The following is a 7,564-nucleotide window of genomic DNA, read 5'->3' as shown; positions in this document are numbered from 1 at the left end:
GAGGGACCGCTCCAGCCTTCTGCAGCTGGTGGGCTGCGTGTCCGTGTGTGCAGCTGGTGGGCTGCGTGTCCGTGTGTGCAGCTGGTGGGCTGCGTGTCCATGTGTGCAGCTAGTGAGCTGCTCATCCGCCTTCGCTGGAGCGTCCGAGGGACCGCTCCAGCCTTCATCCGCCTCTGCTGGAGGGTCCGGGGGACCGCACCAGCCTTCGTCGTCTGCTGGAGGGTCCGTGGGACCGCTCCAGCCTCCATCAGCTTCGTCTGCCTTCATCCGCCTTCGCTGGGGGGAGGGTCCGTGGGACCGCCCCAGCCTTTGTCGTCGCTGGAGGGTCCATGGGACCGCTCCAGCCTTCATCCGCCTTCGCTGGAGGGTCCGAGGGACCGCTCCAGCCTTCGTCGTCTGCTGGAGGGTCAGTGGGACCGCTCCAGCCTCCATCAGCTTCGTCTGCCTTCGTTTCAGCCTTCGTTTGTCTGAATCAAACTTTTCACTTGGGGTTACATGTTTGATTTTTGGGTAGGGGGAAATGTTACGTTTCGGTGTGTCAGTGTTTTGTTTTTGCATGACTTATGTATTTCCTGCTTTACTTTGAAAGTCTGTGTTATCTTAGTGTGTTCAGTTTACATTTTCCCTGTCTCGTCAGTTCTAATTTGCCCCAGCTGTGTTTCCCTCCTGTGGTCCATTTCCTGATTGCTCCCTCTATGTATTTAAACCCTGTGTTTCAGTGTGTCATGGTCGCGATCTCCCCCGTGTTGTAAATAGTTTGGTGTTTTTGTTGTAAATAAATAGTCTGTTGTAAATAGTTGTGAATGGGTTTGTTAATACTTTCGTCATGGGATATTTTCGTTTTGGGATTTTGGTGGAGAGCCTTCGTGGTTTTATTTTCCTTATCTTTGTTTTTCTACGTTGCACCCCGGTTGCCTAGGCCGGGGTGTAACATTCTACATCAATAGTGGCTGGTGCACAGATGTGACAGTGATTGCTCAGCACTGCTCTTCCTCTCTGGAATATCTTTTTATCCACTGCAAACCGTTTTATTCTCCGCGGGAGTTTGCTTCATTCATCCTGGCCGCTGTTTACATCCCGCCAGACGCAGATGCGCAGGCAGCTCAGTGCGCACTCGCGGAGCAGATTCTCCACACGGAGCGGACATTCCCGGACTCTCTCATCATTGCTCTTGGGGACTTTAACAAAGCCAATCTGAGCATGAGCTTCCAAAATACAAGCAGTATATTAAATGCCCGACCAGAGAGGAGAGGACATTGGACCACTGTTACAGCACGATCAGCGGGGCCTATCGCGCGGTGCCCCGCGCTTCACTCGGACTTTCTGACCACGTCATGATCCACCTAATCCCCGCGTACAGACAGAGGCTGAAGCTCTCCAAACCTGTCGTGAGGACTAAAAAACTGTGGAGCAACGAGGTTGTGGAGGAGCTTCGCACGTGTTTGGAGTCTACAGACTGGGACACAATGAAGGCTGCTTCTAACAGCTTGGACGAGTTTACAGACACTGTCACCTCCTATATCCGCTTCTGTGAGGACAGCATTGTGCCATCACGCACCAGGGTGAGTTATAACAATGACAAACCCTGGTTTACTCCTAAACTCAAAAAGCTGTGGCTGGAAAAGAGAAAGGCGTTCAGAAGCGGAGACAGGGACTGCTACAGAGAGGCCAAGTACAGGTTCACTAAAGAAGTGGACATTGCTAAACATCAGCACTCTGAGAAGATGCAGCAGCAGATCTCAGAGAATGACTCGGCCTCTGTGTGGAAAGGTTTTAGGAATATCACAAACTACAAGCCTAAAACCCCCCACTCCACTGATGACTTGCTCTTGGCCAACACCCTTAATGACTTCTACTGTCGTTTTGACGAGCCATCAGGCAGCCTTCACACCTCCAACGGCCCCAACAATAGAGACACTTTGGACACTAATTCCCCCACCTCTCCCCCCTCCATAGAGCCATCACCACCTTCAAACCGTTCACCTACAACACCCCCCTCCTCACCCCACACAAAAGAGGATTTCACACCACCTCCTCCCACCACAACTCTTCATATTCATGAAGCAGATGTGAGGAAGCAGTTTAAGAACCTGAATGCTCGGAAAGCTCCCGGCCCAGACGGCGTGTCTCCTGCCACCCTCAGACACTGCAAACGAGCTGGCCCCAGTGTTTTCTGGCATTTTCAACTCCTCACTGCAGGCATGTCATGTGCCTGCCTGCTTCAAGTCCTCCACCATAATCCCTGTCCCCAAGAAACCTAGGATCACTGGACTAAATGACTACAGACCCGTGGCTCTGACATCTGTGGTCATGAAGTCCTTTGAGCGCCTAGTTCTCTCCCATCTCAGGACCCTCACGGCCCCCCTCCTGGACCCCCTGCAGTTTGCATATAGAGCCAACAGGTCTGTAGACGACGCCATCAACATGGCCCTACACTTCATCCTGCAGCATCTGGACTCCCCAGGAACCTACGCCAGGATCCTGTTTGTGGACTTCAGCTCTGCCTTCAACACCATCCTTCCAGACCATCTCCGAGACAAGCTTTCCCAGATGAATGTGCCTGATCCCATCTGCCGGTGGATCACTGACTTCCTGACGGACAGGAAGCAGCACGTGAGGCTGGGAAAGAATGTCTCGGACTCCCGGACCATCAGCACCGGCTCCCCTCAGGGCTGTGTTCTTTCTCCTCTGCTCTTCTCCCTGTACACCAACTGCTGCACCTCCACCCACCAGTCTGTCAAGCTAATCAAGTTTGCAGATGACACCACCGTTATTGGACTCATCTCGGACGGGGACGAGTCTGCCTACAGGAGGGAGGTTGAACGTCTGGTGTCCTGGTGCAGCCACAACAACCTGGTGCTGAATGCCCAGAAGACAGTGGAGATTATTGTGGACTTCAGGAAGCACACAGCCCCACTCCCCCCCCATCATCCTGACTGACACCCCCATCACCTCTGTGGACTCATTCCGCTTCCTGGGTACCACCATCACCCAGGACCTGAAGTGGGAGCCCACCATCACCTCCGTCATCAAGAAAGCCCAGCAGAGGATGTACTTCCTGAGGCAGCTGAAGAAATTCAACCTGCCAACACGGACGATGATGCAGTTCTACACTGCAATCATTGAGTCCATCCTCACCTCCTCCATCACCGTGTGGTACGCTGGAGCCACTATCAGGGACAAACAGAGACTGCAGCGTGTTGTGCGCTCTGCTGAGAAGGTGATTGGCTGCAGACTCCCATCTTTGCAGGACCTGTACACCTCCAGGACATTGCGGCGTGCAGCTCGGATCTCAGCTGACCCTTCTCACCCTGGACACAGTCTGTTTGACCTGCTCCCCTCAGGCAGGAGGCTCCGGTCCATCCGCACCAGAACCTCTCGCCATAAGAACAGTTTCTTCCCCTCTGCTGTTGGACACATGAACAATAACCATATGACTGTCCCCGCCACTAACACATGACCCTACGCTGTGTTCACTGTATCATTCCATGTTTGGCACTGATCACCACCTGCACTCATGTATATATCTTTCAACGTAGCACTCTTAATTCTTACTCTCATGTATATATCTCATGTATATCTCATGCACATATCTTTCCACGTAGCACTTTTAATTCTTATCCCTACTTTTATTTTTTCCATGTCTATTTAAGTGTTATTTATGACACCATGTTTGCACTGAAGCACCGCAGCAATTTCCTAATGTTGTAAACCTGCTCAACATTTGGCAATAAACCCCATTCTGATTCTGATTCTGAAGGAGCAGGTTGTGATGCACCACACGCTCATGACCTTCTTTGTCTCTGATATGGCAGATGTGAAGACCAGGATCCAAGTCGACTACTGTGTACACAACAGGTTCCCATTTGTCAGAGAGCTTCCTTTTTCCTCTGACTCCCTTGTTTGCCAACAACACCTGGTCCCCTAGTGAAATAGGCAGACCCTTCACCTTTCTGTTGTACTGGTCAGACTGGTGTCTCTGCTCCATCGTGCTGTGCTCCTGGGCTTGGAGCATGGCAGAGCGCAGGTCATCCATCAGTGACTTGACATAGGTATCATAGTCACAAATGGTGTCATCATGAAGGACATCCCGAAACATGAGGTCAACTGGCAACCTTGGGACCCTCCCAAACATCAGGTAGAATGGCGCAAAGCCGGTGGTCTCGTGTGCCGTACAGTTATACACAACCGTCATGGACTGTATCATCTGCGGCCATTTCTGCTTACATCTGGGGGGGAGGGACCGTAACATGTTTCCAAGGGTGCGATTAAATCTCTCTGTGGTACCATTACCCATGGGGTGGTATGGTGAAGTGTGGGATTTGGTAATGCCACCCAAAGCTCTGCAAGCAGCTCACTCTCAAAACTAGCTCCCTGGTCAGAGTGAATGCGCTGAGGGAAGCCATACACACAGAAGAATCCATCCCAGAGCTTTTTAGCAACTCTCTTAGCTGTCTGATCCGGGCATTGGAATACATGTGCTAATTTTGTGAAGTGGTCAGTAATCACAAGGACATCCACTGACTTGTTGCTGTCCTCAGCTGACCAGAAGTCAATGCACTCAAGTTCCAGTGGAGCACAGGTCTTAATGCTTTCCAACGGGGCCCTAGCTGCTGGCTCTGGGATCTTGCTGAGAACACACTTGTGGCAATTTCCCTCATGATCGCGCACATCCTTCTCCATATCATATCAGAAGAAACGTTGACGAGCCAAGGAGAGTGTGCGAGGTTGACCTTGATGACCAGCATTGTCGTGTATGCCAGACAGCACCACTTGTTTTAGGGAGTCAGGTACCACAAACTGGAATCTCTTGTGTTTGGTCAGTGGGTCCATCACAACTCTGTAGAGGACACCATTGAGGAATGTGAGCTTATCCCATTGTTTCAGGAGCCGCAACGTTTGTTGGTTCTCATGACAGCACTCACGTCTGGAGGGTCTGTGCTTACGCTCAAAATAGCAGGCTACTCTGGAGATCACAGGATCCCCTGTTTGATGAGACAGGAGATCAACATGGGATAGCGCATGAGAGACATCACAGTCAGGTGGACTAATGGAGGTCAGATGACCAGCGAGGGATGTTGCACGCTGGCGAGAAGCAGACTCCCACTCACAGAGGGAAGACATGAGAGAAGACACGTCATCAGTTGACAGAGACACATCAAGTACAGCAGAGGGTGGAGCACTGCATATCGATTGAGGTTGACAGGTCAAACGGAAGGCATCTTGGACACTGGCATCTTTCACATCACTGACTTGCCCTAGCAGCTCAAGGTAGGGCTCCGACAGGAGGCGCTGGGCCAAAGGCCTCACAAACGGTTCCCTGCTCAGGGTGTCTGCTACGATGTTCAGCTTCCCAGGAACATATTTGATCTCAAAGCAGTATGGTGCAAGCTTAGAGACCCAACGCTGTTCACAGGCATCCAGCTTTGGCTTAGTCAGAATGTATGTGAGAGGATTGTTATCAGTCCAGACAGTGAACCGGTGACCCTTGAGCCAGTGGCTGAACTTATCACACACAGCCCACTTCAGAGCCAAAAAATTCAAGCCGGTGTGCAGGGTATTTGGCCTGACTGTGGCTGAGAGACTTACTAGCAAAGACTATAGGTCTTGCTCTCTCCTCACCAGCTGGCACCTGGGATAAGACAGCACCCAGCCCATCCATGGAAGTGTCAGTTGAAAGGATGAATGGCCTCTCAAAATCAGGATGTCCCTCAAATGCCTTCTCGCAAGCAGGAGTCCAGTCTTGAGGGGTGAGCTTGCGAAAGGTTCCAGGTTTCCGACTCCCATGGCAGCCTTTAGTCCTCTTCTGACCGGCAGTTAGAGCAAAGAGTGGCTTCGCAATTCGAGAGCACCCTGGAATGAAATGCTGGTAAAACATCACCATGCCAAGGAAGGATCTCACTTTCTTCTGAGAAGGGGTGCAACCGTCACCATCCATAAGGTCAGTCTTTTGAAAACTGGCGATAACCCTCACTTTATCCTGATCAACCGAGACACCATCAGCATCCACGACATGACCCAAAAACCTCACAGAGCGTCTGAGAAAGTGACATTTTTTCTGTGCCAGCTTCAGATTGCTGGTCCTCAGGCTAGAGAAAACAATCTCAAGACGTTTTAGGGCCTCCTCTTCTGAAGGTGCAAACACCAGCAGGTCATCAAGATAACCCAGGAGGCTGGAAAAGTTCAAGTCACCAAAGATGCTGAGCATCATCTGCATGAAAGATGCTGGGCTGTTGCATAGACCCTGGGGAAGTCTGCTGTACTCATACAGGCCAAGAGGTGTAGTGAAAGCCGTGTACCGTCTGTCAGACTCATGGAGGGGAACGTTGTAGAACCCGGATGTGAGGTCCATGGTGCTGAAGAAAGCATTCCCACCAAGGGCAGCAAGACAGTCAGCCTGATGGGGCAGTGGGTGAGCATCCTTAACGGTTTTGGCTTTGAGCCAGCGGAAGTCAGTGCATATCCTCAAGTCACCTGTCTTCTTCCAACCCATTACCAGTGGCGAGGCGTATTCGCTGGTGGACTTACTGATGATGCCTTTCATCTCCATGTCTGACAGCACCTCTCGCAACTTATGATAGTGAGCCGGGGGTACTCTGCGATAGGGAAGCCTGAAAGGGTGGTCGTCAGTGAGGTGGATATGATGGACAAAGTCTTTCGCCTCACCACAATCCAGTTTGTCTCAAGAGAACACATCTTGGTAAGTCAACACAAGCTTCACCAATTTCCTCTTCCACCCATCTGACACTTTGCAGCCCTCAATGTCAATATCAGCCAACCCAGCGTCTTTGAGTAGCTGTGCAGAGTCAGGCACAGAGTTTGATGAGGGAGGAAAACTGGTATGCTGGTCAGTCAGAGTCTCGCAGAGACCTTGAGTGATGGGCAGGTCCTCTACAGCAATACAAGGAAAGACATCCGCAATCTTAGCATTGCGACGAAGTGTCACAGGGCTCTCTGTTGGGTTAAGGACTTTCATGGGGACCCAACGATCTCCCCACATGGGTGTTATAATGCGCCCCACCATTATGTTCTTTGGAGTGGAACGGGCTGACGTGGGTTCCACAACGACAGTACTTCCTGGAGACACAAGGGCAGAAGGTGGCAGCTTTCCCCAAACTACATATTCTTTTTGTGGCAGGAGGGTGACACTCTTCCGCAACCTGACTGTACCTACTTTATCTGGCAACACAGGAGCAGACCACCGAGATACAGCTCAGCAACTGCAGGAAGTCTTCACAATCAGTGCCAGTGTAATTGGAGTTAATAAGCTCCCAATACTTTGTATCAGCCTTCATCTTCTGAATGATGGGCCGGATCACATTGCTCCCCACAATGAGTTCATCTTTTTGCCCAGGAACCACAAACATTGGCACAAGAAACCTCGACCCATATACTTCAATGTCCAAATCATAGATGCATTTGGGTTGTGTGAGAAGGCCACCGCAACCAACCAGCACCACATTTTCAGAGACCTGCTGCGGAATCAGAGCAACACCAGCAGCTCTTAGCTTGCTATCAGCATCTTCACTTAGTGTGCATGACATACTTCCTGAATCAAGCATGC

This window comes from Astatotilapia calliptera, chromosome 15 (assembly GCF_900246225.1).
Source record: "Astatotilapia calliptera chromosome 15, fAstCal1.2, whole genome shotgun sequence".
In the NCBI taxonomy this organism is placed as follows: domain Eukaryota; kingdom Metazoa; phylum Chordata; class Actinopteri; order Cichliformes; family Cichlidae; genus Astatotilapia; species Astatotilapia calliptera.
Note: the sequence above shows the minus strand (reverse complement) of the source record.